The sequence below is a fragment of the Eublepharis macularius genome, chromosome 15 (assembly GCF_028583425.1).
Source record: "Eublepharis macularius isolate TG4126 chromosome 15, MPM_Emac_v1.0, whole genome shotgun sequence".
NCBI classification, from domain to species: Eukaryota; Metazoa; Chordata; class Lepidosauria; order Squamata; family Eublepharidae; genus Eublepharis; species Eublepharis macularius.
In genome coordinates this window covers 17,632,764-17,658,236 of record NC_072804.1, presented here as the reverse complement: position 1 = coordinate 17,658,236, position 25,473 = coordinate 17,632,764, and the positions used below count along the sequence as shown (strand labels likewise).

The following is a 25,473-nucleotide window of genomic DNA, read 5'->3' as shown; positions in this document are numbered from 1 at the left end:
TATTGACCTGGAAGGAAACCTGGCAGAGAGCCAATAGCCTTATCTAATTCAAAGCCCAGGAAACTGAGAAACTACTATTAGTCAACAAGTCAGGTGATTTCCTCTCTAGGGTCAACAAGAAGAAGATCTCCATTAATCATGCTAAGTTTGTACTCCATATTGTTAAGATGTAGGGGATAGAGTTCTTTGTTTTCTTCCTTTAGAAGTAAACTTTTCTTTTTTAGGTTGGTTAGATTTTTTTTCTTTAATAGAGAGTGCCCTAGAATAATTCCATGGCTGGGGGGAGGAGGGAGGAGGAGAAGGAGGCTAAAAAGGAACGTGGGTCTCTTTCTCTCTTGTGCAGATTAACAAGCCGTGAAAGGCGTCAGCAATGGTCTATACAAGGTTCCAGCATCTATGCTGTGGTCACTCAGGATTTCTTGCATCCTTGAGCCTTCTGGATTTCCTCTGTGAGGATCTTCTTCAGTTCTGAATATGCTGCATCTAAATCATCCTTAACAATGATCAAGTCAAAAAAGCCGGGCTGCTTACTAAGTTCCATGTCCACACAAGCCGCGTTCAGTCATTTCTGCAAGCTCGCCTCCATTTCCGTCTGCCTGTCTCATAGCCTTTCCCTCCAAGATTTCAATGGACGGAGGCTGGATGGAGACACAGCTGGGATTGAGGTCCGTCTTCTTGATGCTCTTCACACCCTGCATGTCGATATCCCAGATGCAGATCCAGTTCTGCACCTGGATGGCCTGTATAGCAGATATACTTGTTCCATACATGTTCCCAGAAAACGCCACATGTTCAACAAACCCTCCAGCATTGATTTCCTCCTGCATCTTTTTTCTGGTCACAAAATGGTAATCTTTCCCATTCTTGGTTTCCTTGTGATATGGGATACGCTGAAGCCAAAGATGTTCTCATAATCCTTCATCAGTTTCTTCAGCAAAGTGTTCTTCCCTGCACTGGAAGGTCCACTCAGAACAACTGGCCTTGGTCCTGTCATCACTGCTAATGTGCTCCAAAAGAAAAGGCGGCAGCTCATGAAGGGAGGCGTTTGAGCCGGAAAGGTGGTTAGCGCCAGGGAGGGAGGGAGGGAGGGGCAAGCCTGGCCGCTGCTGGCAACAAACCTCTCCCCTCACACTGAGGGCCAAGCTACAAGTGATGCCTGACACAGGTTGGACACTTGTCAGCTTCCCTCAAGTTTTGATGGGAAACGTAGGCGTCCTGGTCTTGCAGCTTGGCTCTCCGACTGCTGTCCAATGGACTTTTCAACTGTCACTTGTCCAACATTCTGCCAAGCTGCCTACATTTCCCGCCAAAACTTGAGGGAAGCTGACAAGTGTCCAACCTGTGTTATTCGTCACTTGTAGTTTGGCCCAAACTACAAGTGACAAATGACACTTGAACGGCAAGTGGATTGAATGGAGAGCAAGTGGAGGGCAAGTGAACAGGGAGGAATATACTTGCCGTTCAAGTGTCATTCACCACTTGTAGTTTGGCCCTGAGAGCCCAGCTCATCATGGCTGCACGACCACCCCTAGGAAGAGTGGAGGGGAGTGGCACTTGGCAATGATGTCTAGAAGTAAACTTTTCTTAAACAGCAAACAAGTGTCTGACTCTCTGTGGATTCAAGATCCATTGCAACTCTGAATTTTAAACTATCTTTAACTCACTTTTCTCAACACTGGGCAGATCTAGAAACAGAAACAGGATGCACACTGGAATAGAACCAGCTTTCCACTTTTGGACAGAATAAAAGTTTTCTACTTGTTTCTAAAGGGATAAACAGAAAGAATCTCAGGGGGCCGGGGGCATCCCACAGTACCAGGGACAAAACTGAAAAAATAGTAGCATTCTAGTACAGGACGCCTCAATAGCTAAACAGAATGGAACTACGACAGGACCTCAATGGTAAATTTTAAAACCGAGTGGGATGGAATCCTATTTTCCAGCCCCCCACCCATGGTATTAGCTCTTTGAGGCTTATATCCATTCTTTTTGCTTGATGCCCAATATAATTTTATGTACATCAATGATTCTATATAAACACATTTTAAAGTAACATCAAAATGACTGGTGCTGTATTTTAATTGCAATCAAGTATGGGACAAAAGATTTCAGTTGCTTGAGTAGCTTCTGCTTTACAATAACAATGCCAAAAAAGACATGTAGATGAATGAAACCCCAAGGCTTGCCAAACTTCAAAAATTGCACGCGGGACTGTTAAATTAGAAGCCATCCCTTGATTTTCTTTCCATAACCGGCTGTTTGCACCGAGTGCCCTATCCTCATCTGCTTCAGTGCATTTTTTCCTGCTTAAGCCGTCTATAAATTTAATAAGAAGCACCTGCAGAACATTGGGAAGTATTAGGAACAGTCATAATCAAAATTGACTGCTGGGGCTGTTAACAACAGGTGAAATTATTCATAACCATCCCTTGCAAGCCAGCTTGTGAAGTAGACTCACTGATCACAGATTAAATAAGTCAGTGACAAATGTGAAAATATCCTGAACTTGAGAAGTAGTAAAACCAAATATAATAAATCTAGCCTGCAGATGCAATAGGGCCCTTAACTGGAAAATGTAATAAAATCTATCAACAGCTGCAATGTACATGGAACATGTGATATAGCTTTTCAAAGAAGTATACCCTCCCCCCCCCGTTTTTTTATGGACTCAAAGAACCTTACGCTTGGTCTTCTTTTTGCAATTCAAATGCAAGGGGACTAAATAATTTCCAATATATATTAAGCCTGACAGCATAGTAATACAAAAAAAAAATGCGGGGGGTGAAAATGAATTTGTAAATCCAGATGTGCTCTTCAGTCATCTCGCCAGCAAAATCGAAAGGATGCAGCATGCCACCAGGGCTTTGAGAGTTTCCCAGAGGAGGTGAGGACTGTGCCTCTGCTAATTGGTTCCTGCCCTGCTTTCCATATACAGACTCCAAGCTTTATTAAGTGTGAGAAATACACACACACACACACACCCAATGGGGGAAGCACAAGGACTTGCAGCGGGCATCTTATTTTCCCCTTCCCCACTGTTTCCTTTTTCCCCATCCCTGAAGGACCTTCTGCCTCTCCCCTTTTCCAATGTCCTTCTGACCTTCCCATCCATCAACCATCCTACCATTATCTGCCCCAGACTTCAGCTTTTTTTCTCCTTCCCTCCCCCTGACAGCCTCTCCCTGGAAAAACCCTTTGTGGTTTGACTGCTGGACCATTCCCAGTTGCACTGACAAGGGGGGAGCACCTGACTTTCCCCTGTAATCTCCTCCCCACACAATTTCTTCCTTTCTTCTGCCGTATTCTCAACTTTCCCCACTTCTTTGTCTCCTTCCTACTCACCCACCCACCTACCCACCCACCTTATATTTGCCACCATCTTCAACCATATGTATTATTTATTTGCTTCATTTATTCCCCTCCTTTCTCCACAATGGAGACCCAAAGAAGCTTACATCCTCTCTTCCATTTTATCCTCACAACAACACTGAGAGCTAGGTTAGGCCAAAAGTGTGTGACTGGCACAAGGTCACCCAGTGAGAACCATGGAAGAATGGGGATTTGAATCAGGTTCTCCTAGATCCTAATCTGGAACTCTAACCACTATACCACATAGTTCATTTGTGGGGTGGCTTATGTTGAACAGTAGCAAGCCATGTCATATCAGTCATCTTGTGGTTGCTGCCAGGACTGGTGTCAATGAATCCTCCCTCAAAGGCCAAAACACTCCTGGGCCTGCCCTGGAAAGGACCCTGCTCCTCCCATCTTTTACTGACAGAAACCAAGGCTTGCAGGCTGGCAATACTTTTGTGTTTGCCTAGCAAGGGCCACTGAAGGCATTTGTATCTTAAAGCTGTAAGTGCTCCTTCTATTATTTGGGATTGTTTTTAGCCTCTCAATGTATTTTTAGATTTCAGATTTTTCTGAAACCTAAAGCTTTTCTTGGGTTTGTGGAGAGATATCTCCTCTGTTTATGGTTCCAGTCTCCAGATTTAAGTATCCACAGGTGATACCTTGTTGAGAATTAGATATATTGATACCTTAGTGGCTTTGAGAAGGAAAAGTTGCAAGGTTATTTAGGTGGATGTAGTATTGAATAACATGTTCGGCTTAACACAGGGCTGCTGCTGAAAACTGGGGCAAGTGGATCCTTCTAGCTCTGTCCTATAGAGATTTTATTTCTTTCTGCTCCTGGGAATTCATTCTAATGATTTTCTATCAAATTTTGAAGAATGTCAAGGAGTGAAGCCTTACTAAAGGGAGAATGCCTTCCCCTCCCCTCTCATTAGCCTTCCGCCAATTATTTTCCTTCCAGTGTGGATGGTTGTAGTGCAGCCAACACAACAGTCCCACCGATGGGTACCGCCTGGGTGAATAATTTGGCAGGCACATGACTCACACAAAAGAGAGAGCACAGCTATTGAGAGAAGAGATGAATGGGATGAAAAGCTTGGAAAATTGTCGGAGTGATGAGCAACAGACCTTGAAGGGAGGGTACTGGAGTCGTTTGTGCAACTAAGGGCACAAGCGACTCTAACCGTACTGATTGTCAGTGAATCCTAAGCAGAGTTACATGCTTCTATGTCCATGGGCACTCTCTGTCATTAGAGGCAGTTTGTCAAGATCTGTGTGGCAAATACAGGCTTGGTACTAAGGGCCAAAACAGCGAGCGGGAGGTCCAATCTTCCTGGTGTTTCTGAAGGAATTTGATGGAAGAAGGAGCTGAACTCTTCCACTCCTTCACGGTTTCACCAGTCAAATCTAGCCCTCCTCCAACACCTAATAGTTGAGGGGTGGGCATGAAAGATGGTAATCTCGTTTCCTTTCCTGGAGAGGTGTTGATTTTGATTAGTGAAATCAAGCTGTGGTTCAAAAACTTCTCCCCTTGTATTGCAGCAGGAATACAAACTGGGAGTTCTCAGGCAGCATCTTGTAGCTTTTTAAATATTGGGGGGAAATCTTGTTAATGAATTTCCTGTGTCACCTCTATGTTGGATTTCAAGTGAGTATTTCGCAGGAGCCGGCTGTCAGTTCTAGCTGTCTGAGGGCCAAGCTGCAAGTGACGAATGACACTTGCCTGGCAAGTGAAAAGACTCACGTGTATTCTTCCCTGTTCACTTGCCATTCACTTGCGCTCCACTTGATCACGTGGAGAACAAGTGAATGGCACGTGAATAGGGAAGAATACATGTGAGGGCCAAGCTACAAGTGACGAATAACACTTGAACGGCAAGTGTATTTCTCCCTGTTCACTTGCCCTTCACTTGAGCTCCACTTGCCAGGCAAGTGTCATTCGTCACTTGTAGCTTGGCCCTGAGAAGCCCACCTAGGTTTGCCATAGATACATATTGCACATTCACAAGTATGACAAAAATATTTAAATGTACCGCTAAAAATCTCTAAGAAAAGGCCATAGGATGCTAGAAACAGCAGGGCCTAATAAACTTAAGAGGTCTAGCTTAAACTTGGGTGTTCAATATCTGCAGTTTGTATTTAATGAATCTTGGATCAAATCTGATTAGAGAGATTTCCTCATCCTTCAGCATTTGATTTGAAGTATATCTAAATCTACAGGATAATGTGAACAAACTCTTTTGTGATTGTGAGCCAAGGAAAAGCTTTGGCCACGCCATTCCCATTTTTATCTTGAATGGTTCTTTAAATTGCTCCTAATCTGAGTTCAACACTAATGCTCTTGAACCCATATCGCAAGGTCACATTTAGAAGATCGTCTCCGCTTTCCCTGAGAGTTGCCATCGATCTTAAAGAGAGATTGAAAACAACCCATAAAATATGATTTATTGTAAAACAAATGAGATCCTCTATCTTACATCTGTTGCTTCCCACTGAATTTGGTGTGTGTTATCACGGGGTTACCTTGCAGATGACCTTCATCTATCTGATACAATTTGTAAAATGATTAATCACTTGGGATTTTGATTTACATTGCCCTTTATCACCTCAGTTTAAAAGGTCACTAAGTTAATTAAATAATAGATTTTTATTTTTGACCAAAGGGAAGCTGAAGGCCGGGATCTTGTTTCCCTTGCAAAGTACTAATAGGAACAACATTCCCTCTATTCAAACTTCTTTCTGAATTTGGTGCTTTAAGCTTGCTTGATCTTGTTTCCAGATCTAGTGTGGATGTATTAATTAATTAATTTATTTATTTTATCACATTTGTATTCCGCCCTCCCCACAAGCAGGCTCAGGGCGGATAACAGCATTAAATGAGCAACCATCATTCCATTCTTAATTTCTGGACTTTGTCGAGACCTCTGCACATACACAATTTATGGCAATATTCAACCCATAATCCAGGGCTTTTTCTGGGAAAAGAGGTGGTGGAACTCAGTGGGTTGCCCTTGGAGAAAATGATCACATGGCTGGTGGCCCCACCCCTTGATCTCCAGACAGAGGGGAGTTTAGATTGCCCTCCACGCCGCCATTTTCAAGAGGTTCCGGAACTCCGTTCCCCCGCATTCCCCCGGAAAAAAGCCCTGATTAATATACTTATGCTTATAAATTATAATTAATATACTTGCCTTTCTGTCTGGACTGGAGGCAAGTAGAGAGTCAAACGGAGAGACCATGCCAGATCCAGCAGCTTTATAGGGCCGCTTGGGCCTTATAGACTCCTTCTATCAGTTGATCTCTGCTGAAATAATAATCTGATTTACTTTCATGAAGTGCCTCTTCATAATTTCTGTTCAAACTGAAGATGTCTGAAACATAGTTTCAGGCAGGGTTTTTTTTCAGCGGGAACATGGTGGAGCGGAGTTCCGGAACCTCTTGAAAATGGTCACATGGCTGGTGGCCCCGCCCCCTGATCTCCAGACAGAGGGGAGTTGAGATTGCCCTCCGCGCCTCTGTCTGGAAATCAGGGGGTGGGGCCACCAGCCATGTGACCATTTTCAAGAGGTTCCGGAACTCCATTCCACCATGTTCCCGCTGAAAAAAAGCCCTGCCATAATCTCATTTTGCCTTCAGGTTGTCAGTGCATAGCAGCATATGTGTACACTGATTAAGCATAATGCAAAAAGGAATCTTGAGTTGATTAAGCCTAATTCTCCTCTTCCATTTTATCCTCACAACAACCCTTGATTTGTCAGGCCTGAAGAATGCCAATATGACAGCTGAAAAATAAAACTCGATACCCGTATTTGACCTCTGGTGACACCAGGGGCACCCTCATATCAGCATTTTGAACTGGGAGAAAGGTATCAAAAAACAGACAATTTTCTAAGTGCTCACTGAGAGCCAGTTCACTGTAGTGGTTAAGAGTGGCAGGACTCTGATCTGGAGAGCCGGGTTTGATTCCCTACTCCTCTGCTTGAAGCCAGCTGGGTGACCTTGGGTCAGTCAGAGCTCTCTCAGAGCTCTCTCAGCCCCACTCACCTCACAAGGTGATTGTTGTGGGGATAATAATAACATACATGGAAAATCCCTCTGAGTGGGCATTAACTTGTCCTGAAGGATGGTATATAAATAGAATGTTGTTGTTAATTATAAATACTAAACTGATTACAAGTCAAGGCAAATGGCTGTTCAGGAAGATAAGATGTGGGGCACTTGTTAGGTTCAGAGAGCATTTCCCCCCCAGAATTCTAGAATGTGGTCTCCTATGTGAGTTTCTGAGAGCAGCCAAGCCCAACTGGTTTGCCACTCCACAGCGATATGGAAAAGAATGCATATGTATCTTTAAAAGGTCATCTCCAGAAAAATGAAGTTGCATTCATATTTTAACAATCCTCAAAAATCTAGGTATAGTTCAGGCCCCTTCGTACATTTTGCATTTCCTACTCATAAGAAAACATGTTGATCAACATGCATGACTTTCATTCTTTTTTTTTCACAATGAAGAAAGAAGTACAAGGAAAGAGATATTTTTCAGGTGACCTTTGGAATGCAGACCATTTCTTTTCTTCATCTATTCCTAAAGTAAAGCCCATAGACATTAAACTCCTAACAAAAAAATTCATTCAAGGTTTGCCTAACAGTAGCTTCCTTCCATTTTGGCTAGCTGTTACAGCCATAACAATCTCACACATCTAGTGTTTTTCAATGGAAGAACTCAGTGGTTTTTCAACATGCAGTCACCTCATTAAAGCCCTCTCAAACGAGCAGGTGTTTCTTAAATACTATAAAAAAAATGGTACTCAGTTCCAAACTACACTGGTTTTTTTTAAAACCTCATCCAGAGTTCTTCTCTTTGAAGTGGCTGGAAAGGCTTCAGTGGGCTTTGTGATCAGGCCCCCACAGGGATTTTTTCAAAGTCACACACAAAGAAAACGGCAGAACAGAGAACGGAACTTTGCAACCCTGGTTTTAATTCTCTTGCTCCACGCACAGGAGCTGGATTCCTAATTGCTGTCAGTTCTTATTCTTAGATAGACTTACCGAGTATGTTTCTCCGTAGAGAGATTCTCAGCAGTCACAGAAAATACAAAGGTATGCTGCTGGGGGCTAGACAGAAGCATCCTTCCATAGTCCTTGGCTGGGATAATTTACACCAGTGTCTAAAACTTTAAGCAGTATCTGCAATTCTATGGGCCAGTTCAGATTGGACCTCATGAACCAGGCCTTCCTGTGGTGAGAAGACTGTTTAACTGTGGTGGCTATTGGTTTGAACCGTTGCTATAGCCTCCTATGAAGAACCCCCTTCCGGCCCTTGTTTAGCATCACTGCCCAATCACTCTCTCACTTCTTTGCCAGCACAGCCTGGTTTGTTCTCCTTGAGGCAAATCTGAATGTCATCTTGGGATGTATCCAAGTGATTGGAAAGGATGCAAGCTTTAGTAGTAGATTAATGGAATAAACTTTTAAGTGATCCGAGGAAGAGTCGTTTTTTGCCAATGGAGTGAAAGTTAAAAAGCACCCTCGTTGACTTTGGGAGGCTACTTGGATCTAGTGAGTGAGTGTAACAGAGAATGAAAAAGAAAACAAGAACGTTGAGATTCCCTTTTGTCAATTAGTTCAACATTTGCCTTTTAAATGGCAAGTCGACTTAAATTTCAATATCTCTAGAAAGCACTTAAGTTGAAGTTAAATCCAAATGTATGTATTATGCAATTCATGAATTTATCAAATAAAAGACAGATTATTAATCAATCAAAATCATTGGCTGATGTCTCCCTGCATTTTGGTCCATATATCTAATAACATGACCTATGTCACTCCATGTCATGTTTGGCCTAACTTTGTAATCCTGCCAAGTTGATGAATGGCTCAGTGAAGGGGCAAGAGCTGCAGGGGTGAGGAGACAATGGGGGGTCCCTGCTAGAGATGGGCACAAACCGCATTACGAACCTCAAAAACCCACGAAAATGGCGATCGCGCAATCATGACCCGGCGGACCATGATCGGCCATGGCCAACGAACCAGCGGCCGGGAGAGGCCTGGTTCATTGCATTCGGGCGTGGTTCGGGAAGCCAGACACTCAGGAGCCAGCAATCTATTCCCCTGGCAATGGAGCCAGGGGAATGCCTGAGCTCTGTCTGCCCTCCTTCTGTCGCCCTGGAAACCCTAGTGGAAGCCCAGCTTTCCTTGATCAGCAGGGCTTCCTTCCAACCACGAAGCTGCAAAGCAGTTACAAGTTGGGAGAAGACACCCAGGGGAGGGAGGGGGAAGGGGGTGTTCTGTAGCCATAGGCACTCCAATCTCATCCCTGCAAACCCTGATAGGCAGCTCTGACAGCCAAACACAGACCTCCTATGTTGCTGAATAGGACCCATGCTTATAAATAGCAGTGGTCTCCCAGGCTGGGTTTCACTTTCTGCGAGCAGTGGAGTGGGACAGAGCTCTTGCTTGCCACTTGCTAGCCTTTGGGGAGAGAGACTGAGAGTACAATTGAGCATGGCATTACCCACCATTCCTGTATTGCTGGGAACACCGGCGTGCTCCGCTTTGGCCTCCATGAACCACGATCCGGTTTGGTTTGGCATCGGGAGATGTTCGTGGCGGGTCGGGAATTTGGGATCGTCGTCTGCACCGAACCACGATCTGCTGGTTCGTTAATTTTTTTTGGTTCGTGCCCATGGCTAGTCCCTGCCTCCTCCTCAGTGCTGCTTCCTCACAAAGAAAGGGGTTTGGGAGCAAGGCCAGCTGTGACCACTGTGTTCCCCATCAAGATGGCTTTCCTGGTGAAAGAGGAGAAGCCGCCTCCTCATGAGGATGGCAGCCCAGGTGTAAGCACAGCAGCATACACCTTGCCAGGAAGAAGTGGCAGCTATTGTTTTGTTTGGAAAAAATGGTAGTCCTGGCACAGGCTCAACGGCTGCGCCCTCCTCCTCGAAACAGCAAACTCTCTTCAAAGGAGGAGCCTAGACTATCTGCCCTCTGGGTAACTCTTCAGGGCATCTGCCTATCAGGAAACGGCTGGGTCAGATTAAAGAGTCAGCCTGTGCCTAGTTTCACATGTGAGAATGCATCTGGTAAATCTTTCCAATCAACATGATTGATTTTTAATCACTATTCTGAAAATGTTCATTCCAAGCTGACCATGACGTGACGTTTGAAGTGCTGATGTGGACAATATCATATACATTTTTCTCACCGCCGTATCTGAAATTGAACTTGGGAATGGTCGTGCACAGCCTGTCTTCTTTCAAATATCACTTGTTTTTTGTTTCTTTTACAGCCTGGGAATCTTGCCAAAAGGAAGAAGAAAACAGCTTTTCACTTCTTAATTGAAAAGGTAAAGTTTAGTTCCATCGGAACTCTAGAGTCCTGACACTTGACACCGACTTAACTTTGTTATCAACGGTGTGCTGGTACACACCCTGATCATAGTCAAGGAATGAGATACTGAAGTTTAAGAAGGAAACAAAATGCTGAATAAATTTGAATCTCTGCCTGTGGTTTTTTTCTTCCTTTCTCTCTAAGTGATTCAGATAAAATTGGTTTTATGCAGCATTTTGCGCACACACAAAGTTTGCTCCCATCTCATCTCTTCAGTCAATGCATTTAAAATAACCAGGTAAGGAAAATGCAATTTCGTTTGTGTTTTTGTGTGGAACAGTCTTTCAAAGGGCAAATATCTGCTCCTGATTTTTGTTTATATTGCTAGTATGAGTTGTGTAATTCACAATGTCTGTTTTTTGTCATTCTGGTACCTGATATTCCTTCAACGTGCCTTTATTATTTATCTACAACATTTCTATTTCAGCCTTCCACCAAGGATGTTATCAGTAGGGGAAAAAGGATTACAGACTGTTTTATTTCCCTGGCAACCCTATACAGTAGGCATTAAATCTAGAATGTATGTAGAGCTTTTCTGGTGCTCATTTTTCCATCCAAAGGAGAACTTTAAGTGTACAAATGATCCCACCCACCCCCCATTTAGCAAATCACATTTTTTGGTTCCTATTTCCTGTCATTGGTTTTTTTCTCATTTGTTGTTTTGGTGTCATTTCTAGGACTTTTCTACCCCCTTGGATAAAATATATGGACAATTTCACCTAATTGGAAATAGCATAGTGAATGTGATGACATCACAGTGTTACAAAGCCAATTATATCTGGCTATGTAATGACATCACTAAGAGCAAACCCAACCAAAGAGGGAGCGAGGGCACAGCTTCTTGGATTCATGATACTCGTCCCCGGAGATCCTGATCTCGTCAGATCTCAGAAGCTAAGCAGGGTCAGCTTTGGTTATTAATTGGATGGGGGACCTCCAACGAAGACCAGGGTTGCTGTGCCAGACAATGGCAAAGCACTCCTGATAGTCTTTTGCCATGAAAACCCCATCAGGTGTTGCCATAAGTCAGCTATGACTTGAGGGCATTCTCTACCAACCTTTAAATAGACAAATATTTGTCCATTTTAGACCAACCCCTCTTTTTTATTTTATTTTAAGGAGAAGACTTTTTCAGTGCAGTCCTACCTTAGAGCATTCAGTTCAGTTCTACTTTAGAGCATTTCCAGCTCAGTCCTACTTTAGAGCATTCAAAGCACTTCACATACGTTAATATCTACTAGATGGTTGAACTTTATATTTATTTTGGCTCTGATAGAGAGTATATGAAACAGCTGGGGCTGTGCACATGAAGATCTTTTAACAAATATTGATGCTTTGTGGAAAGAGACGGGCTGCATCGGGTCCCCTGGTCCCCACTCAAACAGGACAGGGGATTCGGGTTTTTTTTTTTTTTAAAGGCTACACCTGCATAGACCTCACTTAGGGTGAGGAATCATTCACAGCTCCTTTTTGTGCAAGCAATTTCCTCCTGCACTAGGGAAACAGATGAGAAAAAAATCTTTACTTTTTGTGTGTGCTGCTTTTATTGTGGAGTTATTTGTACTTCTATATCATTGCCACTTGCTTTTTAGAGGATGACAAGTTGAGACTCTGTGAGACTCTTGGGGGAGGGGAATCCTATTCTCCTGCAACCCCCGCCCCCCCATTGGCCAGCCACTTGCCAGGCAGCTTCCCTTAGCCAGGAAGAGACGCATGGGGGGAGGGGCGGGATTTTGCTTAGCTGTCGCCCCCTCCACCTGCCTGCCCATCTCCTTCCTTGCTGCCCTCCCATAGGCAGCAGAGGCTCCCAGGAAACAGTCGTCTGCTCAAGTGCAAACTTCTGTTCTTTGTTATTTTTTTTATTTCCCCCTTCTAAGGTTTCTGATTTTTCGTAGAGCCTGATCTTTTTAGCATATTCCCCGGAACAGCATAGCTTGTGACCTTCTAAGAGTGGGTGGTTAATAGTGTGAATCTGAATAAAGGTGCACCGTTCCAAGCCCATTGACTTCAGTGTGCTTATAAAAGTGTAACTCTTCTTAGGACTGCATTGTCAAAATGACACAATCCAACCTTTCTATTATCATTTTTTGTGTCTTCTTGTATTATGCAAAATTTAAACAGATGCACTGTAACCAGTTGTAATGTTTTTTTTTTGCTAGCATAACATTTTGCCACTCAACAGATGAGCTGAGGGACGGCATAGAAAACAGCTGCCATACATGGCATGTTTTGCCTTTTAAATATAACAGGTTGGTTGTTGCTGCCGCAGGCAGTGGTGTGATTTTGTTTAAACAAACATAAGCCAATTAAAAACACAAAGAGATCCAAAGAAAAAGTTGCTCTTAGCAGAAAGCCTCGAGGGAAGATAATTTAAAACACAGATCAATAGCTGCAGAAGAGATAAGATCTCCTAAGACGGAAAGCTGACATGCTACAAACTCTTGAAAAAGGTATGTTTGCATGTTGTGAATAACTGTATCGTGAAAGGAGAAATCAGCTTATCATGACTGATAAATATATACAGACTCCTAGCTTTTCTATGAAATGAAAAAGATGCAGTCAAGATTCTGCCATTCTATAGATTAACAACAATGAAAAGATAATTCAAAAGGCTGAACAAAGTTACAACACAGACAAAACAAAACATAGGGAATATAGCGTGAATTGCAAGATACACTGTTCAAATATCTTAAAATATTTTTAATCTCTCTAGTAGTCATACAGGCTTACTAGAGAGGTGCAAAATGATAATTTGAGAAATACACCTGGAAATTGCTGGTTTGTTTTGTTAAAGCAGTTTCCAGAACACTGAACCAAATCCGGGAAACTAAATTGTAACGCGCAAAGAAAGGTCTGCTGATAACATCTGGTGTGGAATTATTTGGGCCCGCTATGTGGATGGCTTGAAGCGACATGTTGTTTTGTATTGCCCATTGCCATATTGCTGTTGCCTCAGTACAGAGCATCAGAGAGGACGTTCCCCCTTGCTTGTTCAGGTAGTAGAGGGCCATAGTGTTGTCCATATGTACCTGAAAAGTTTTGTTGCGCAAGCCACCTGCAAAAGAAGCAAGGGAGTAATGGAGACTCTTGGGATGACCAAACACCTTGTGCTGAATATTTCTCACAAGTAGTGCCCCAACCTAGGAGGGCACATCCATGGTAATAGAAAATCTGGATATTGAATATAAAATGAGTAACCCTGACACAAATTGGTCAGTATGATCCACCATGACAAAGATATGAGTACAGACATGGGAATCAAAAAGTTGAGGTCTTGGGAATGCACCCCTGGATTGTACTTGTGGATAAACCAGTTCTGAAGGAACTGCATGTGTAGGCGAGCAGAAGGCACTCCAGCCGTGGTCGAAGCCATAAGCCCCAATAACCTTTGGATCATAATAACTACAAACTACCAATGCATTGACTGAAAAAAGAGGGCGAGGGAGTGCGGGGCTTGCGCCCTGTGAACTAGAAGGAAGGCATTCCCTAATGTAGAGTCTAGTTTGGCACCAATGAAATGTACACATTGAGCAGGTACTAGATTGGATTTTTTCCAACTGATAAGATGGCCTAGGTGGGAAATGGTGTCAATGGTAACCTAAAGTTGGTCAAAGAGCTGTGACTCCAACTAGACCAACAGCAGCCAATCATCCAAATAGGGATAGATGGCACAACCCTTGGATGTGAAGAAGGAAAACACTACCACCATGCACTTGGCAAAGATCAGTGGTGCAGAGGCCAACCCAAAAGGCAACACTGTATTTATAGGACACTTCTACACCCTTAAAAGCATAGGCATTTCCTATACATTGGGTGAATGGAGATATGAAAATAGGCATCTTTCAGGTCTAGAACAATGAACTATGTATTTAATTCCAGTAGTCGTAAAAACCTTTGTCAATATTAACATCCAAAACTTTTCAGTGTTAGTAAACTTATTTAACTGTTAGAAATCCAGAATGGGCCTGATTCCTCCATCCTTTCCTGAAACTCTGAAGTACCTGGAGTAGAAACTAAACTGGGTATTACACTCCGGTACTTTCTGAACGGCCCCTTTAGTAAGAAGCACATTTAGAGCCCGTTGTAACCCCTCAGAGCAAACAATGGCAGTAGTTGGGGAGGAATTAAGGGTGGCATTGCTGTGAAATGGAGATGGTAACTAGGGGTGTGCAAAACAAAACACCGAAGCCCAAGATATACATGAAAACCACTGTTTTGAATCATTACCTTGATTCTCCAGAATGACAACACACGTAAAAGATACTTGGGAATAACACAAACCCCTCCCCCCTTCAAATCCTTTTTTCCCAAGTTCCAATGCTTACCAGTCATGCAGAATGAGCACGTTTTTCTTTAGCAATATAGATGTCGTGGAAATGGCATCTCTCCCTTCCAATTAGACCCTTGCAAGGATGGAGCATAGACCACTCCCAGCCAATCCCAAGCTGCAAAGAGCTGCCACTCTTTCCTTTTTTGTGGGTTGGAGAGAGAGTTTTCTTTCCCTCTGAAAGTAGAAAGCCTGGGCTAGTTCAGGAGGCTATAGAATTAAACCCTTTGTTCAATCTGCATTTCCCTTATAATTTTTATCTTTTTCTATATCGTTTGGTGTAATATACTATCAGAAAAACATTATACCAATTTTCTTTTAACAGATGACTCTGTAAATTTAACCTTTTTTGTCCATAAAGTTTCGCACTGCTGCATAGCAATTCCCACCCACCCCCAAACTCTGCATCCACTAGATCATACATAGTTTTACTTGTTGTTTTTTTCTGTATCAAATTGAAATACTATTTTATAAATTCATCCCAACAAATGTTCTTTGAGCTGTGTGATCAATTCTTCTTTTTCTTTTTTTAAAAAAATATTTTTATTCAATTTTAGAACTGTAACAATAATCAAACAACAAACCAATATAATACATTGCATTTACAAATATTAACACAGTGCTTCAACTTTAATACATCAACAATGAGTGGTGTGAAGAGGGAGGTTGCAGATCTCTTGCTTCTATGTATTCGTAAAATGGGATCCATTTTTCCCAGAAGTTTGATCCCAAAGATTGATATTCCATCTGATGTAGGTTGTCAGTTACTTTTTCCATTATCAAATGGTTCCAGATTTTTGTAAACCAAAGTTCTGTAGTAGGTGGAGATTTGTCTTTCCATTTGGTTGCTATTGCTCTCCTAGCCGCCACCAGGAGAGAGTTGATAAGGTCTCTTCTAACATTCGGAATTGATGTCTGATCCCACAGTCCCAAGAAGATTACTTTTGGTGACATAGGGACACTGTACCCTGTTATTTCCTTAATAATATTTAATATTTCTGACCAAAATTAAGATATCAAGGGGCATTCCCACCAACAGTGAGCAAAATTACCCTCATTATTGCATTTCTTCCAACAAGAGGGCGAAGCTGAAGAGTAAATTAAGGAGATTTTTTGGGGTGTTAGGTACCACCTGTGTATAATGTTATAGCTTTGTATTTTAGTTAATATAATTGAGGATTTATTTAATTTTGATGACCACACTTTTTCCCAGTTGTCTAATGTCAGCACTTCATTAAGATCTTTATGCCATTTAGTTTGATAACTAAAATTGTTAGGGATGTTAGAGGACAATAGCAGGCCATATATTTTTGAAATCATGCCCTTTTTTTGGTGATCAATTTTTCAAACTCTGTTAAACAAGCTGCCAGTCTCATTCCTTTGTTTGTTTAACAGAATACTACAAGAAGGAAGCATGGCGAACTGATCGTTTTCAGCAGAAAGGTAAAAGGCTTTTTTATTGTCAATTTAGTTGCTGTAAGAAGAGAATAATGAAATGATTGGGTGATAATTTGCAATCCTGAAGTTCAGAGCTGCTGAAGAGTAGAGCTTGAGTCCTATTGCATCAAGGTCGGCTTGATGGAGGTGGAGTGTTCTCCCTCATAACATGCCTCATTTTGGCGGGAAATGAACCATGCATGCTTTGTGGAGGAGGGCTGCCTTCTCATAGTACTTGAGAGCTTTAAAAATCTCTCTCTGAGATGTTTGCACCTGCGCAGTCCCAATGTGGGACTGCTCAGAAGAATGACGATGAATTCCTGGTTTTTAATTCTAACTTGCTAACTTAATGTATATGAAGTTTTCTGTCCGTTGCTGCTGAATTCATGTATAGACAAGAGTGACTTTTGATTACTCCTAGCCCAACTAATTGAATTGGAATCTAGAGAAAGTAGGGGAACAGCATTTTCAGAAGCATGCTAGCATTCAGCACTGCATTCAGTCAAAATGCATCCCTAGAAACTGCTAACATATACTAAACAATAAATACATAACTAAAAGATGAGGCCTACATTCTGTCCTTGCGAACCAGCTTCCACACCACAAGTTACTCACTCCATTCTTTCACAGTGGTTTCTCAGAAAAGGGGTTGAACAGGGAGGCCTGGTGGGACACTGGGGTCATTATGAACTGGGCCTGGATTTCAGTGGAGTTGTAGGCTTACTTTCTTAGTGCTCTTTGGAATGAGGGAATGCCTAGAGTTTGCCATAAGGACTCTCAGCTTCTGACTCTTCTGAACTTTGGAGCCATCACTAATTAGATGCAAAACCAAATTATTCAAAAAGGCCTTTTACTCAGATAGGAGGGCTGTATTGCAGCAATAGGTGTCTCAGATGCTTCACTAATGAGTGACTTCCCCACTATGTTGCCTTATATATGTTCTGTTTCAGCATTTCTTCTACTCTATTGGATTCTTGCTAATGCTATGTCTTTGTAAACGTGCATTTATTTATGCAATTGCATTGTTTATGGAAATGTCCTTGACACTGTATGGAAATGTACTTGATACTGATTGTACTAATCTCATACTGTGTAATCTGCCTTGAATCTCAGTGAGAAAGGGGGACTGTAAATGAAATGGATGAACGGATGGACGGATGGATAGATGACAGATACTTCTTTAAATGGCCACAACCCTGCCTGGTCCTGCAACCCTAAGGCCATATTAAATGAGAGCCTGCCTGGCAAAGAATGAGATATTCAGAACACTGGACAGTCAATTTTAGTGGCTGTCTACATCCCCTCGGGAAGGAAGGAGGCAAAATGACCTGAGTAATGCAATGTGGCATTACAGGTCTGGTGCAAAGTATTTTGCTGTCCTCAACATTCTGCCCCAAGCAGTTGATGTAGGGTTGCCAGACCAAACCTGGCAATCTGTGGGAAGGTTGGAGAGGTGGGGACATGGGGGCACGTGACATTGATCCTGGCATTAACATCACTATGTCACCTCTAGGTACAACCCAGAAGTGACAGTGGGTACCCATTGCAACTTCCAGGTTGTACCCCGAAGTAGTAGTACTAGTAGTAGTAGTAGAAGTAGAAGTAGAAGTAGTAGTAGCTGTGTTTATATACTTCTCTTCTAGACAGATTAGTGCTCCATCCAGAGCAGTGAAAGAGTTAGTGTTATTATTATCCCCACAATGCAGCTGGGGAGCTGGGGCTGAAGGGAGTGGCTTGCCCAAGGCCATCTACTGAGCTCATGGCAGCAGTGGGATTCAAACCAGTAGAGGGCTGATTTGCAGCTGAACCACTTAACCATGTGCTGGCATGGAGAATGCTAGCATTTTTCATTTTATTTTTCTTCTATTTCCACTGCTTGGAGTGAAAGTGGGCAATGGAGGTAATTGACAGGAAGCCTGATAAACCTGACATTATAGTATTGATGGTTAAATATTATATGCATCACAGCTCATTACGTTATAAAGCAATGCAACTGTTAGACATTCACTTAGCTTAGACCTTTGGATCAAACAATTTCTCCTCCATTGGAATGAAGGAACATAAATTTCAGATACAGCCATGAATTTAAGACAGGGTTTCAGGGTTGTCCCCCCCCCCTCCCTTTTCAGATTATTGATGGTCGTGTTGGTGATCACCAGTGATTGATGCCACAGGTGCAGGCAGAACTGGGAAGAGCTCTTCTGTCTTTCAAATGGGAATCCAAGGAATTTTCATTCTCTCTCTTTAATCATTTACAAATAGCAAGACAGAGACATCTTCAGCAATCAGTCAACTTCCTTAAAAAGAGATGGGTGCAATCACTTAAAAGAAATGTTTCCCAGGAAATGTATGGAAGAGAGAATAGGCAGAACTGCTTACAAAGTTACTTTGCTTGTACAAGAAGTTAATTTCTTTAAAATATCCCTCTCTCCTAAGAAAAGAATTGCAAACATAATATGGTCTCCTTTGTTATTTTTGAAGACAATTTCTGCCAATATATTCATGTTTTCTCACCGTCATGTTCAGAAAGCTTCTCTGCAACAAGAAGTATTCTGTGGCTTGGGGAAACTGAACTGAAGGAGTACAACACATTATTTGTATCTGGCTTGATTGTGCATCACACTCTCCATTCAGAAGCACAAACATCAAGTAGAACAACATGATGTGAATAACTGTCACACATCATATGCATATTGCACTAAAGAATAGGGAATTTAGGAAATGCAGATCCAAATTACAATTGCGTATGGCAGGGACATTAGTATCTGCTGTTGGCCTAACTGCACATCATGACTGATACAAAACCACATAGCCATCTTTCTAAGCAGTGTGGTATATTTCTGAATCATTGTTGCACATATAGGCCATTTTCACACTGCTTACCAGCCACGGAACATCGTGCCGAGCTCCCGGAATGACAACGTCTTCCTGGCACAATTTTGCACAAGAACTCGCGTGAAATCACGCCAGGAAGACGCTGTTGTTCTGGGAGCTCAGCACAATGTTTCGTGGCCGGTAAGCAGTGTGAAAATGGCCATAATCACAGTCTCCCTTTCCCCCTTATCCTTCGATTTCAGCAAATTTAAGGATAAGAGTCTGCTTATCTGCAGTATGTTCTGACTACAAAGAAGGGAGAAGAAAGGAGAAGAAAGCCCAACCCAAAAGACAGATAAAGTAAATCAGGAGGCTGAAAAAACAAAAACAAAAACTGTTTATGTGATTTTGTAAAATGCAAACAAGCTGAAAAAATACCATTTTAATGAATCTCACTAAAAAAAATTTAAAATGTCATTCAAAATAAAACTGCTGAGTAGGCAAATCACCCAACAATACAAATATCAGCTAACTACAAATGTACACATATACAAAGATCAGCTAATTACAGTACAAATATCAGCTAACTAACACACTAAATGAATTCTGGAAAAATTGCACTCCACATAACAATATTATGTTATGTGGGATTTTTCCAAAATCACTTTTTTAGGTATAGTCATTAATTCCTCTGAGTCTTTTTTCTTCTTTTAAAAGAGGGATTTCTCTTTGATATTATTTCGTAGAGAAATCAATGCACGTCTTTGCAACTTCAGCTTTTGCCTTTGTTTTATGTTTCACCCCGGAGGATGGTGCAGGAAGATAGGAAAGTTTGAGAAGGCATTGCCTACCTTAGAGAATCGCAAACCAACAAAGGGAACCCCCTGGCTAAACAGACAATTCAGGCACAACAACCAGGGTCACAAAAATTAACCATGCAAGGTTGATATAAATAGTTATATTATATCCAAAGTGCAAAAGTGCAAAATTGCAATGTATATCAAACAAGATTTAAAGTGCATATATATACAAGAAGAGGTAGTCTATCGGATCGACAATAAATATATTTCTATATACAATAAGTATTCTGGTGGTGGGAGAGTGCAGACGGATGGAAACATGCATGTGGAAAATGTCCATATGTCCAAGAGTGGAAAAAGGATGTGTCCAAAGACACCTAGCCAATGGGCTACAGCTTGCTATTTCCAATTCCCGTTTCGGTCTTTCTTCATCCTGGGCTAGACTCTATGGACCTGACAGCAGCTCTCCGGGGTCTTGGGTCGAGGTCTTTCGCGTCACCTCCTGACAGGTCCTCTCAATGGGAGATGCTAGGGATTGAACCTGGGAACTTCTGCTTGCCAGGCAGATGCTCTTACCTCTGAGCCACGCTCCATCTCCAAAGAAGGCTGCCCCTTCTCAGTTATTTACAGGGACTCTCCCCAATGACTGTGCATCTTACAGTAAGAGAAGGACCAGAAGGACCATGTTTCCATCCGTCTGCACTCTCCCACCACCAAAATGCTTATTATATATAGAAATATATTTATTGTCGATCCGATAGACTACCTCTTCTTGTATATATATGCACTTTAAATCTTGTTTGATATACATTGCACTTTTGCACTTTTGCACTTTGGATATAATATAACTATTTATATCAACCTTGCATGGTTAATTTTTGTGACCCTGGTTGTTGTGCCTGAATTACCTTAGAGAATCTGCAAAATGAAATGCTGAAATTTTGCGGTACCTCCTTTCCTGCCCCTCCTCTCTACAAGTGTATCTTTGATTAAAACAGAATTAATCAGAAACTGACCCCAAAGTCCTAAAAAGAGGAAAAGAAACAGTTGGATTTCAGGGCGAACCTGGATAAAGAGGAATCAAGAGAATTTTTCTGAACACTGCTAGTATAAAAAAGGACGTTGCATTGTAACTTCAACAAAAGGAAACGCTTTCAGCAAAATCACCTTCCTTAGAGTTCATCATCATCAATCACAATTTACACAAAACGTAAGAAATGCACATATAAGCGAATACACTACTCTAGCTTAAGAATGCTCCTAACCAGTCAACACAATTAGAAATCTACAACTATGTATTCAATAGTTTCTTCTTATGACCTGAAATGGTCTGTCAAAAAATGTGTCTTGAACTAGTTTAGAACACATGGCTCAGCACATGTATCAGTTAAGTAACCACCCTCTAACATATAAATCTTAGGGGTTTGTCACTTATCTTCTTCCACAGAAGAACATTTTAAGAAGCTTGAAGTAAAATCTGGGAATCCTAAAAGCAATACAAGGAGACTGCAATCCAGTTGAAGTCACAAAATAATCTCGGCATTTATAGATAACTGCGGAAAATGGACTCTAGCATTTTCTTCCTCAGAAAGGAATGACTGACAGTCTCTGGGAAGAAGAATGCATTTGAGTTGTCCTCTTATAACTTAACGTGTCCTCAGCATGCGTCTTTGCCATCACACAGGTAAAGCTAGATTGTTTCTTCAATGGCACAGACTCCCCCCACCCCACCCCAGCATGCCCCTGTGACCTCCAAGGAAACTAAGCAGCAGGGTTCTTCATTCTTGGTTTAACTGTGGGAAAATAACTCCTTGAAGAGGAAGTGCTGTGGAACAGACAAAACCTCAGAAGCAGAAATTGTGACCACAGCTGTGTCGCCACAAACTGGGGAAATGATTCTTTGGAGGTGCCCAGAAAGCTGCTGACTGCTAGAAATTAGTGTATTATTTATGGTTGATAAGGAAGATGTATTATATGCTTCATATAACACCCCTGAACTAGAGTCGCCTCTCCCATTACGTCCTCTGTAGGGCATTGCGCTCTGCAGACAAGCAACTCCTGGTGGTCCCCGGCCCGAAGGACATCTGTTTGGCCTTGACCAGGGCCAGGGCTTTTTTTGCTCTGGTGGTACACTCTCCCGCTGGAGATCTGGGCCCTGTGGGACCTGCTACAATTCCACAGGGCCTGTAAAACAGAGATGTTCCGTCAGGCCTTTGGCTGAGGACCAGCTGGTGTCCTATTCCCTTCCACCTAAGACCACCACTTTTTCTGTGACTGCCTTCGGTCATGTGTTATGCCCATATGCGGACTCCTGACTGTTTATCTAAGTAGCCTATATATAAGGCGCCTGGACTATTTTAATGACTGTTTAAAGATTGCTACTGATTTTATAGTTTTTATGATTAATTTATTGTATAGATGTTGTCTGAGCCACCCTGAGCCCATTCGTGGAGTGGGCAGGGCATAAAAATAAATAAATAAATAAATAAGAATATGCATTTGTTTATTTTATTTACTTCATCTTTTATATCACCTTTCTACCCAGCGGGGACCCAAAGTGGCTTACATTTTTCTTCTCGTTACCATTTTATCCTCACAACAACCTTGTGAGGTACGTTAGGCTGAGAATGTGCAACTGGCCCAAGGTCACCTGGCAAGCTTCTATGGAAGAGCTGGGATTTGAACATGACACACCTATATCCTAGTCCAGCACTGTAACCATTCTACTATGCTGATAACACAAATCTTTTCATAGAAGTTGAAGGTGATGAAGAGGTCTTTTTTGTTTCTTAGTTTCCTAAACCTGCAGATAATATTGGCACAGCAGAGCGACTTCTCTGCTAAGAGGGCATGACCTTTAAATACAACACCATGTGGACAGTTGGGGGTAGATTCCTGGCATCCTTGCTTTTATAATCTACAGCGAGAGATACCATGAACTTTGTGGCAAACGTGTTTGACATGTTTTTGACAGAACAATTACTCATGAGCTGACCCTCAGATTTTTACCCTCGGGTAAAAACCATGGAAATTTTGGAAATCCCTAGTGTGTCATGCATTGCTGTGACATCACTTTTGGATACAAAACTGGAAGTGAAGCCATAGCAAGGCCTGGCATCTCTCTTTCTTACCCAGACTTAAGTTAAAAGCTAAACTAACTTTTTAACTTTTTATGGTCTACTTCTGACCCACAGTTTGTTTTGTGCTGTTTTTATGCCCTGGCTTGTTTTTAATGGCTTTTTTTGTTTTTATGTCAATAATGTACAATGTTGTAATGATTTTATGGTATTGTATTTATTTATAAGCCACCTTGAGTGGACTCTTGAGAAGTGGCATATACATTTCCAAAATGAAATGAAATCAAAATGAAATGAACACTGCAATGGGGAGGTGATGCCTGGCCCCCTGAGCTCTACACAGAATGAGGGTGGCAGTGCCTGGACTTCCCAAGCCTCATGCCATCTGGATGAGGCAGTCAGTGCCCATCCCATCTGAGCTCCCTGCACAGTGAGGGAGGCAGTGCCAGGCTCACCCAAGTTTCTTGTTGTCTGGAGGAGGCAGTGCCCAGCCTTCCTGAACCCTGCAAGGAGTAAGGAATGTGGCACCCAGCCTACCCAAGTCCCATGGAGAGTAAGTTGCCAAATTCCAGAGAAGATCTCCCAGAATTTCAACTGATCTCCAGAGATCCTTGTGGAGAAAATGGCTCCTTTGAAGGGTGGAGTCCAGGGCATTATCATGCTGCGTTCCCTCCCTTTACTAAACCCTGCCCTCCCCAGGATTCACTCCCAAATCTCCAGAAATTTCCCAGATTTGGGGGGGGGGGCAAACCTGATGCAGAGCAAGGAAGTTGGTGTCTGGCCTAGTCAAGTCTTGCATGGAAGGAGGTTCCAGACAGTTGGGTAAGCTGCTTTTTCCTCCCTCAGTCCCACCTTTTTTGGGGAAGGGGGCAGGCATACTGCCTCTTTCTCCCTCCCTCTTTTGGAGGGAGTAGGTCTGGGGCAGGCTGGAGGGTGGGGCAGGGGGCATGGCCTTTTCTCAGGGCTGTATTTCCCAAACAGTCCGCCCTGGGAGACAAGCCTCTCTATGGCATTGGTGCCCTCCACGCCAAGCAGTTCCATGGCTGGCCTGGCCAGAAAGCTTTACCTTAAATATATGTGGTATGGAGTCATGGACTCAACAATATTTTTAAAATGTCAAGTATGTCCCAGAGTGTACTAGGACCATTTCTCATTATTAGGTTCACGCTAGAAATTTAACAAAATGATTCCTTTGGCAATTTCAGAATAGACTTTTCCGAACACAACATCAGCAATATTTCATGTTTTAACAAGGGCTAGAAGATCAGCCCCCAGAATAACTGATACATGTGGAGGTCCACCAATTCAGACATACAGGCCTCCAATAACATATACTTTATTTCTTGTGAGGTGAAATACGACTCCTCCTGCATTCTTCTGGTTTTTTGGCACTCAGAGTTTTCACTTGAGGATGCAAAGAACCTACAAATTTGCTTTCCATGTAGGCAGGATTTTAGTGGCAACTCTGGATTGTTCGGAAGGGATGGAAAGATGGCTCCGAGGGCCACTTATGGTCACACTCGTTACTCACCCCTAGGGTCCCCCCCGGGGCTAAATTGGAGGGGGCACAGGCCTGGGGAATGGGGGGGGCACTGTGGTGCTTACTTCTCATGTGTGTGTGAGGGGGCTAGCAAAACCAATGATGTCACTTTCCAGTGTGACAGAGGAGCTATAGGTCATGCTGAAGTCAGGTTCATTAGAAAATGCCTATTTGGAGGTGATTTTTAATGAACTAGGCTTCCATGCAACCGTCAGATCCTCTGTCATAGAGAAAAATGATGTCATTTTCCAGAGCACTGGAGGAGTACAGGCACGCTTTTCTTTCCCCGGATGCCCCTCCTGATCAGGTGAGCAGGGCTGGGGGGGGCAGTAGGTGGGGGAAGGGGCTGGCAAGCCTACTGCACCCCTCATGAGTTATTTGGAGCTGTAGATCAAATAAGGCATTTGCTGAATTAACCTGTCAGCTTTGTGAAGTATGATATAAATATAAGGATTCTTCTCCTTTGATCTTTCTTACCTTTCAAGAGCTCTGCTCAATGGAAGGGCCCAGCAAACCAAAGAAACCTGAGTGGTTTACTTACAGGCTCATTACCATGGACCTTCTGCCTTCGGGCAGCCTGTTAGTTAAGGCCCCCATTGACTATTTTTGAAAGGCTGAGTTATGGCATGGAGCCTCAGTGTGGGAGAAGAACAATTAACTCAGACGATCAGTTGGTTGTACCTTTTCTTCATGGTTCAGATTTACAAGCTGCAAAGGTCAAATACTTCACACTCTTTC

The 25,473-nt window shown here is 42.6% G+C and overlaps 1 pseudogene; it reads right to left on the bottom strand.

Annotated features, from left to right (window-relative positions):
* Nucleotides 1-409: 409 nt before the first annotated feature.
* Nucleotides 410-997, bottom strand: LOC129343680 (guanylate kinase-like; annotated as a pseudogene).
* Between the last annotated feature and the right edge of the window lie 24,476 nt (nucleotides 998-25,473).